Source organism: Danio aesculapii, chromosome 16, assembly GCF_903798145.1.
Source record: "Danio aesculapii chromosome 16, fDanAes4.1, whole genome shotgun sequence".
Taxonomy (NCBI): domain Eukaryota; kingdom Metazoa; phylum Chordata; class Actinopteri; order Cypriniformes; family Danionidae; genus Danio; species Danio aesculapii.
Window position 1 is genome coordinate 33,286,446 of NC_079450.1, and position 11,099 is coordinate 33,297,544.

At 31.9% G+C, this 11,099-nt stretch overlaps 1 long non-coding RNA gene across 1 annotated transcript; it reads left to right on the top strand.

Moving 5' to 3' along the window:
• The first annotated feature begins 4,526 nt into the window (after positions 1–4,526).
• On the top strand, positions 4,527–5,509 carry LOC130243884 (uncharacterized). The gene is made up of 3 exons (XR_008839172.1): positions 4,527–4,590; positions 4,670–4,764; positions 5,146–5,509. It is a non-coding gene; the product is annotated as an uncharacterized LOC130243884 (long non-coding RNA).
• Positions 5,510–11,099: the final 5,590 nt, after the last annotated feature.

An 11,099-nucleotide genomic window follows, 5' to 3' on the forward strand; every position in this document is an offset into this window, starting at 1 on the left:
GGATACACGATATATCGGCGGCCATATCATTATTGGCTGATAAAAGCTATTTTTAATGTTATCGTTATCGGTCTGATGTCAAAATTAGGCTGAATGTTATCTTTAAGCAGATAGATTATGTAATTGTACAGAACTGCCTGCCTCACGCATGCGTGGGTCGAACTTGTTCAGACTTGTCCAGTGCACTATAATGGAGCCTTCCTCACATTGTTTATTCCTTCAAAGTCCATCCTCTCTTTGTATGGTATTGCTGTGCATTAATAACTTAGTAAGTAACCATATTCCTTATCATTGTAGTTATGTTTGATAAAGTGTCGTTGTGTCATGTGTAAACATAAAAGCAGTAATGCACACATGCTAAACAACTGGTTGGGCTGTTTGTAATCTAATATGATTATTTGTTATTATCAACGCATTGCTTGCCATGTGTTGTTGATGTAAGATTGTATTCAGTTTGATCGATATATTTATAATGATTGTAACGAGTGCGTGTGATGCTATCGGCACGCACACACATAGTGAGCCGACAGAGCCTTCACAGCACCCCAAACAGTGGTTTACAGTATTAAAAATAAAACATTTTGAAATATTTATAAGTATCGGCTATAGTATATAGGTTATCAGCCTCCAAATCTTAAGTTATCTGTTATTGATATCAGCCAAAAAAAAATCCATATCGGTGCATCCCTACACAAAAGAAGATATTCTGAAGAATGTTGGAAAACCAATACCCAATAGTAAAATGAAAATTCTGCCATTATTTACTCACCCTTGTTTAAAACTTATTTGAGTTTCTTTCTTCAGTTGAACACAAAAATAGCTTGCTGGCACCCATTGACTTCCATTGTATTTTTCCCTACTGTGTAAGTCAATGGGGTCCAGCAATAACATGAGGTAGAATAAATAAAGATGTAATTTATACTTTTTGTGTGCCCTCTCCCTTTAACCTCTGTAGTATATTTGACTTAATATGGAACTAAATGAGTCTTTTCCAACATTCTTCAAAATATCTTCTTTTGTGTTCAACAGAAAAAAGAAACTCATAAACGTCTAGAACTACCAACAGAGACAATTTTTGTGTGAATTTCTACATTTATATTAGTGTTTTCCCTAAAATAACAATTTTCATCTCAACAGATCTCTCATTTCTTTCTGTCATTGTTTCAATTGATTCATTCACATTCATTCTTCATTCATCCATCTTAATATTCTTTTCCTTGTTCATGACCTCAACCACAGTCTTTCCTGCTTTTATTTTTGCTGCTCTCTTCAAACTTCCGCTTCTCATCTGCGTCTTTCTCTTCAGTTTCCTCTCAGTCTTCCAGTTCTTCCCTCCCGTTGTTCTCTGTCTTTCCTTCTGATGTCATCCTCCAGTTTCTGCTCTCTCTCTCTCTCTCTCTCTCTCTCTCTCTGACAGGGAGTCTTCAGCGTTCGGAGTCTCTGGTTGAATTATTCACAGACTGGGACCCTCCGAGTGCTTATCTCACCCTCCTCCTCCTGCTCAGCTCTGCCTCTCCGTCTCCTGCTATTTGCTGCTGGCAGTTTTCTCTAACTTGCGTGATTCTGACACACTGACTGACTTCAGCTGTCACCAGGAATGCTGCTTTTCCATGGATTTCACAGACATTGCTTGCATTTTAGCTCTATATAAGCATTGTTAAGGAAGAATTCTGCAGTCTTGGTATGCTCCAAGGAAGTACAGAAGATATTTTCTTTGAGAAAGGATCAAAAAACTTATATTTAACACATTTAATGGTGTTAAACTGGTGGTCGCAACACATTTTTTGTCTTTCTCTTTGCTTACTTTATTGCTCTCTCCATTTCTTTCCTCCCTTCTATTAATTTATTAATGTTTCGTCTTCTCGTATCCGTTAACATTCTATCAATTGAGTTTGTTTGCTTACTCCTTTTCACAGATGTATTGTCACACACGCCTGCATGCATGCCTAAATGTACACGCACACTCACATTGGTTTTGGAGGTTTCTGATGACTATAGGCTTAATGTATTTTAGACTGTAAAATATGCTTATTATATGGCCTTACCCTACGCCTAAATCTATCCCACACATATTTTGAATATTAAAAGATACTTTTAAGTATGATTATTAGTGTTTTGGGTAACACTTTACAATAATAGTATATGAATAATGATGTGTTAATATGTAAACTAAACATTACTTTATTATGAAGTAATGATGAGTTAAGGCATGTGCTAATCATCAAATTTAATCATCTATAACATGAGTCACATTAGTTCATGTGTGAATAACAGCTACCTTAATTACTTGTTAGTACATACTTGTTTGTTAATTAATGTATTAATTACTACACTAGTTTATGCTTAATTTAAATCTATCATAAACTCATGATATGGTAATGTATAATTATATTATGACTTTACTTGGAGAGGCACATCATCATTAACTCCTCCTTAACTCACATCTGTATAGTGCGTTTACACTGAATAACAAAATAAAAGTATTCTGTCAACATCAACATGAACACTTTCAACACAGCATGAGTAAGGATGAGTCAATGGTGGTGTGCCCCTCCAAGTAAAGTCATGACATAATTATACATTAACAGCTCATTAGATCATGTTGTTACATTTAGCTTAAACTTACTGTAAATGTTAATTAATGCACTATCCACTGTAAAAAGTGGAAACTTAAACAAATTACTTTGACTTGTTACAATTAAATAAATTAAGTTCGACAAACTTAATTTATTAAAGTTTTCAGTAATAAATTAAGTTAGTTATTTTAGGTGTAACAGGTTTTTAGTAATTTATTTAAGGCAAGTATAAGTATTGTTCACTGTCAATAATGAGTAATACTTGTATTTGTCACAAAACATAAAAGTATTATTTTTATATTAACATGGGAAAGGAATTATTTGTACGGTAATAAAAGTATTTTTACTGTTATAATTACATTTACACTATTATATTGAATGATTTGTACTGTACTGTATGTATGTTCCATTCTTGTTTTCTTAAATAAATCACTAAAACTTGTTACACCTAAAAGGACTAACTTAATTTCTTACTGAAAACTGTCATAAGTTAAGTTTGTCAAACTTAATTGCTTTAATTGTAACAAGTCGAAGTACTTTGTTTAAGTTTTTAACTTTTTACAGTGTAATTAACAACATTAATTAAGGTAGCCATTATTTACTGATGAACTCTTGTGACTCATGTTGTAGTTAAAGTTAGTTTATGAGCATGCATTTGCTCATTATTAATTCATAATAAAGTAATGTTTAGTTTGCGTATTAATACATCATTATTCATGTACTGTTATTGTAAAGTGTTACCGTGTTTTGAACTACAAGGACACAGGGCATGTTCTCATAAAAGCTAGGTCATACCCATGTCATTATAAAGATGTCCTTGTAAACCAACAAAGCTAGTACACGCACACATGCATTATGATTAAGTTAATTGAATTGTTTTCACAAATGTATGTGGATTGAACTTAAAACAATTAAGTTGAACCCCAAAAAATCGAGAATTGGTTCAGCTCCATTTAAACAAGTAGTTTGAACAAGCAGCAAAAATTATTTTTTGATTAAACAAAACAAAAAGGATGTTTTCCTCAAACACATAACTATACATTTTAAGTCCAGAGGCACTGAGAATTTACAAGTGGTTTCATCATTTCTAACCTCTACACTGTAAAAAATGAATCTTGAGGCTTGTAATTTTCATTAAAAAAATTAATGTGGTCATTAAAAACAATGAGCATATTTTGTTTAAAAAATTGATATTCTGGATTTATTATAAAATATTAAGAAGATTTCGCTAATATAACTAAGATTTTAATTTTACTTATTTTTTTAAGCAAACTAGTGCAATTATTAAGCTTAATTTGAGAAACCAGTTAAGCTAATAAAATTGAGGAAAGATGGCTTCACGTTTATTTTAAGAAAATTCACTCAATTATGTGGATTTGATTGAGATGTTTGCATTTGAATCTCAACAACGGCAGTGATCAGACGACATTTTGAAGGAGCAGATCAACAGCGAGCATGTTAAGAGGTAAGCATTTTATCATTTACAGTTTATCATTTTATTGTCTTAAGTAGCCTAAGCTCTTTCAGGAAAGACACATGCTGTTCAAACTTGTTCAGGAGCTTAGTTTTTGCCATATGATGTATATAGGGATACACAGGTATTTTTAACCACCCATTCCTATTTGAAATTGATTTGCTTCAATGTTCATTCTGAATTATATAATGAAGTTGAACAAATTATTTGCATCGTAATATTTAACAGCAACGATCAGGCAACAGTTAAGCAGACGAACAACAGTGAGCTTGTTAAGTGGTAAATCTAAGCTAAGCTAAGTTAGCTAGCTATTCAAAGGGGTTTATGTACAGCTAGTGCTTTCCCATTTCATAAGGATCCTTTTACAGCATTGCTGATGTAATGTAATGAACTGTTTATATATAATACTGTACATAAATATTAATATTTGTTTGCTTCATTTTTCAGTTTAATGAAGAAAACTTTCGCAGAGTGTTCCCACTAAAGAGGAGCAGTTTATTGAGGCAGATTTTGATAAAGAGAATGGGTGCCATACATCAGGTATTTTTAATAATGTTATTTGTGTATTATTATTATTATTATTATTATTATCACTAATTTCTACACTTTTTTGCATCAGACCTCACATTAAATCAGGGATGAATCGAGAGATGTCGTCCTCTGTTGCTGGTCTATCTGTATGAATAAGAGGAAGAGCTCATCCAGGAGTGCAATGTAAGTGTCTCAAACTGTTTCAGATATTTATGATCTTCTGAAAACTGCATTTTATATTTTTGCATGCTTACAAAAAAATATATAGCTCAAGCATTACACTGTTGAATGCACTATTCCTTGTATAAACATGGTATGTTTTTATAAATGTCTGTACACTAGTATACATTTAAACCCCCTGTCCATTATAAGTCAAAATACTTGTGTATTTGTGTTAGTCAGCAACATCTACTCAAACATTATGAAGAATTACTGTTCACAGATATAAAAAGAAATGGTTTATTTCATTAATATATTTCCTTAATGTGTTTTAGTAAACCTTAAACATTTGAAATGTACAACTGCATAATTTCAATATAATAAACGTAAATGTTTATTTTACAGTGTGGGAATGCACAGAGAATTGCTGTCTGTCAGAGGGATGACCAACCATGAGGACTTCTGCATTGTCTTGGAGGATAAGTGAGTCATGGCTAGCCTGGAAAATCTAGAATCGCTGAACTGGATTTATACAAATATTCCACAAATTAAAATCACTTACAAAGAAACGAATATTAAGTTTGCAATACACAAATTCTGTCAAATATTGTCTAAAATGTGACTATTCCTACAAAGGAAAGTTGACAGGTCAGTTTTTTCCATGACATGGATAAAGGAATTTTTATCAGAGATTAACATTGCTGTAAATTTTATATAGATTTGTTTAACATATTGTACCATTTTGTTATCAGTGTAACATGTAATAAAATGATATTTGGCCTAAATGTATTGTGTATGTATTTCATTATACATTATACATTTTACACTTTATGAATGAGTAATTTTCAGTAATAAATTTGAGTAAATGGTGATTTATTTGCATATATTATAAAAGCACATTCCACTAATAATATTAAAATCATCCTCTATCACTTAAAAAAACTAGTAGTTTTCACATGATTCTTTCAAGTGGTTTTTGTTAAAAAAAATAAATATGAGTAAATGGTGGTGGATTAGCTTAAATTATAAAAGCACATTCCGCTAATAATATTAAAATCTTCATTTATCACTCAAAACATTTAGTAATTTTCACATGATTCATTCAAGTGGTTTTTGCTAAAAAAAATCAAGTGTTGAAATTTACTTAAAAATAATACGTGCAATAGTGTTACCACAATTTTTTTTTGTAAATAGCACATAAGATTTTTTACAGTGTATAGTGCTCAGTTTTAAATCGATTGACAAGAAATAAACAAGAAAACAAGAAAGTAAAGCATGACGATTAGCTTTCAGAGCAGATCATTATATGTACATTTGATGTTATCTTCAAAACTAACTCAACGTACCAAGGTTTAGGTTTTAGCTTGTGTGATCCAAGGGGAAGAGGATAGTGAGTACTATACTTCTGCTCTAGCCTTATTATTTAATTTATAATTTATTTAATATTGTTTTATTATTTATGTGGCATTTCCCTTAAATTTTGAGATGGCCTCAAAAAGTGTTGGAAGTGTAAACCTCTTGTGATTATCTGCTCTTGATATAATGAGATCAGATGATGCACTGGGATTTTGTATTGTCTGTTGTTGTAATTTTTTCACCCTACTTGATTTAAACCTTTATCTTTTTTTTTCTGTTAAACACAAATGAATATATTTAGAAAATGCTAAAAACCTGTAAATATTTACTTCCGTACGTACACGTTAAACCCGTATGTTGTCTTTACTTAAACAATTAAGTAAAGTTTACTGAACACAAATTAAAATTTAACATTTTGGTCCTTGCACTTAAAAATATGAGTTAATTTAACTTATGTACTATGAAAATGCATAAACTTAAGATTTTAAGTGTAGTGAGCTCAAAATCATAATTAATCCTTTGAAAAAATAGGTTTTCATAATTTTCACAAATGTAGTCTTGACTGTAAAATTTTAATATGTGCAACATTTTAAGTGCAAAGTCTTTTTTTAAATCAGAAAACAAATGGCTTTAGGTATAATTATTTATCATAATGTGAATAAATGGCTACTTATTTTTTGTTTAAAATTTATATAAAAAATTTGAATAGTATATTATTACATATGCATAAACACACATGCATATATAAATAAATATATATATATATAGGTGCTGGTTAGACACCTGGAATGTATAACAGGCGAGTGGGTGAATGAAAAAGAGATTCAGTTGTGGTAGAAGGAACGCATGGTTCCTTGGAGCTACTTCAAAGTCTGCTGAAGTCCTTGTTGGAAAACCTTGCGTTTTAAGCTCAGCATAAGGACTTCCTTATTATCCAGATAACTGAATGTTTGGAAAAAGTATTGGTATGCTGTCTGAATAAGATTTGACGTTTTGGATACCATCATTATGAAGTTTCATTGCTCAATTATCTGCAAGTCGTTAAATCCATGCAAAAGTAGATCAGCATATTTAAACGTACTCAATGTTTATTTTTACTCCGAATCATTTTTTGTTTTGTTTTGTTTTGAGAGAAGTTTCAAAGATATTTTGGGTACATTGTTCTTTGATTCAACATATTTAGTACTAAGTTTGGTGAACTGAACAATTTAAATACAGTCTACAAAACCGGCAGGTTAAATAAACTTAAATATGCAAGTTTTGGGAGACTCCATTACTCAATTAAATTGAGGCAACGAGTTTACTCATTTAATTTAGTTCAGCCAACTTATTAGGGTTTTTTGTTTTTCAAAGTATTTTATATAGGTTTAAAACCACATGATGGAGAAAAAAGTTTATACTATAATATTACATGTAATGTTAATAACTAATAAATTAAAAGTTTGGGTAATGATTTGTTTTCATTGAGTGTATCCAGCCCAATCTCACAAGAAAACATAAGTATTTTACGTATTGTCCGTTTAGTGGCTAATTTGTACGAATTCGTACTAAATTGTACGATTTTTAAAAAGGGGGCGTGGCACCTAACCCCACCCCTAAACCCAACCTTCATTGGGGAATGAGCAAATCGTACTAAATTGTATGAATTAGATCGTACGAATTCATACGAATTAGCCACTAAATCAAAAAGTTACGAATTGGCATGAGATTGTGTTGGTGTATCGGAATAACATTAATATATACCACAAGTACTAACAAAAGTGATCAAATAATATATATTTTTTTATTATTTAAAATGTATGGTTAAAACCTAATGGTTTAAGGGATAGTGATAGAAAATGACAATTATTGAGCATTTCTGGGATTCCACACTGATCCTTAAACTTAAGTCTTTAATAACAGTACGCCATTATGGTTGGCAAATGACATTTTAGCGGGTGTGCAAAAATAAATCAATTTTAAAAAAGCAGGAATTATTCTAATATCTAAATAATATTACACTTTATTGTTTTGCTTTTTTGTTTTGCCAGTTTTTTTGTCTTTGACACATAAATGTTACTTTTTTCACTTTGGTCAATTTAACGTATTCTTGCTGAATGAAAGTAATACATTGTAAAGCTTGCTGATGCCAGTATTTTGTAAAAAGTGTATATTTAATATAATTATAATTATATAGTTCTATTCAGTGTGTGAATTATACATTGACGATCAGGGGGTCAACTGTTTTGGTTAGTTTGTGTAATACATGCTTCATTCATTTATGTATTTATTTTTAGTTATGTCTAGTGTATTAATAAAGCTTATTTAAGTTTTCAGCCTTAAATATAATATTTAGTGTATTCTGACGGGCAATATTCTCTGATTAACTATTTCACCATTACTGCACAGTAAAAAAATCCTGGTTGCCTTAAATTTTTAAGCTAAATCAAATTAACCTTATGAGTCCATTGAACTTATGTTAAACTGACTTAAAACAGCTTGCACAACTTATACAATTAAATTAGAAGATGATTAACTTCAACTTCAACTTCAATCATTTACAATGACCTAAAAACATGTTGTCAGGACTAATTGCTCATGAATTTTTTACAGTGTGTAGGTTAAACTCAAACTGCGTCACATGACTTAATTTCAGGCTAAATGTAGGTTACAAACACCTATTTTATATAAAAACAAAGTCTTGTGAACACAATGTCTATCGGGGCTCTAGATCTGCCAATTTTAGACTTGTTTCTTGATAATTGGTGCAATTATGCATTCACAACGTTATAGGGGTGCATGGTCAAATGTATAATAATGTTATCTATTATTTTGATTATACAGATCAGGGTAAAATATTTCTCAGTATTAAAGGGCTACCCCCCCCCCCTCCCCCACCACCACCACCACCCACATACATCTTGTTTTGACGTTCGTTAGGGGGGATCAAGCGTTAATTAGGGGGGTAAATCACCCTCAAAACCCCCTGTAATTCGCACCCTGGCTAGCCTATATTATATTTAATATAGTTATAGCTTCATTTGTTATACATATCTTGTTGCTTTTTGTTTAGGAACTTTTTTTTGTGTGTTTTTAGTGTTTTTTTAGTGTAATTTTTTATGTTTAAATGTGAAAGACCAAAAGATTTAACAAATTGACCATTATTTGCTTTATTTCAAGCTTTGCACATTTTATTACATTGTACAAAGGCAAAATCTTCAATGAACATGTTTTTTCTGTCTCCTCTCATCTAGATTAAAACAATTATTACTCCAGAATCAAATGTAGCATACTTTAAGATTAAAAAGGGAACCTGTAACCTTTAAACAAAAAGACAAACATTGAAACATGACTTAATTTCTGTCATCAAGCAGACAGTGATGACAAGCATGACGACACGCTCAGTAAATCCACTTCGACATCCCGCAATTCCCAAACTCCATCCAATCAATAGAAAGTTTTATCACGTACAGACAAGAACATTAGCCAATCAACGGCAGTGACTCATTTATCTGATGAACGAGCCAAGTCCAATTTGCTGTATTGATCCGAGCTAATGATCTAGCCTCAGCTATCCAGCAACTGCCAATGTGTGCTGAAGGGTTTTTCCTCAGAGGATACAACAATAATAGAATTCTGCTGCAATTCTACACTAAATCTATACTATGGATCTTAAAAATATGAATCGTGCACATTCTGGCCACTTATATGCACAGTCATTGTTGCAGGGAGGAAAATTTGTGTCTCTTCAGGGAAGCTTGAAGGAAGGATAACGTTGCAGTTTTGCGTTAATCCCAGCAGGGGGCGATTAAAAGCGCCTCAGTCCTTCTGGCACATAATTAGATCAGTAGCATGATTGGAAGTGAACTTATGAGGCTACAGTCACAGTGCACTCAAAAACAAGCCAAGAGGAATGAACAAAACAAGTCAACAACATATGCACATTATGTAAACTGTGGTGTTTCTTTGAAATATATTTCCCCTCTCCCTTCTTTCTAGTGAGGAAAATCCTGCCTTCAAAGGTGGTGAAAACTCAACGAAACAAAGTCCTACTTGTTCAACTACTCGCTTTCATTCACATATACATACATACATGCATACATACATTCATACATATGGTTTTCATTGTGTCCGAACCAGACATGACACTGCGATACACAATAGAAAGTATGTTTTTCATGTTATTCAGAGTCGTTGTCTAACTAATACCTTGAGTCGTTGTCTAACTAATACCTCATGAGCGATATTTTGGAAGGTCATTCTAAGCCATTTGGTGGGCCTTTCAGAAGGCACGTGGTTCATTTGTGAATGCAGGTTATGCAGAACTGTGGTCCACTATACTCTTCATCCCTTCAGTCTTGAGGCTAACCACTTCAAGAGATTATATCATAGGGATGAGACATTCACAATTGAACACAGCTTGTGTTTCCAGTATGGTAATGAGTGAATCAGTGATCTAATAGCTTATAATCTATCTTAAAGGTATAATTAATTTATAGCTGAAGTATTAAAAGGGATTGATATGACAATGATCAGTATTTATCATAACAGTAAAAATATTGGGTTTACTGATGCCGATAAATACAGTACCAGTAAGTGACATTGTACAATGAGGACATTATAAAAAAGAGTCATGAGTGTCTTAACAAATATGGAGAAACCCAACAGATTGGTTAAAAATGTAATTAAACAGGCGGTTCTGGGTTTTCATTTTACCTCAGTTTGGGTTGAATTATACCCTGCATTTCAGAATGCAGTGAACCATGTTGTGTATTGATTGATATGTACTGATTTATGACCCATCAACTAATTGAAACACACCCAGTTATTGATTATGTGATTTATTTCTTTTTTAAAAGGGTCTAATATGAGTTTGAATGTCATTTTGTGTGACCTTACAGCTGTACTGAAAGCATTTCTTTTCAAATCCTGTCAGCATTCAGAATGACTTACGCCAGTATTATAATCTTTAAAGTTGAAGTCAAGTGTGGGCCAACTACAAAAATATAAATATAATTTTTTAA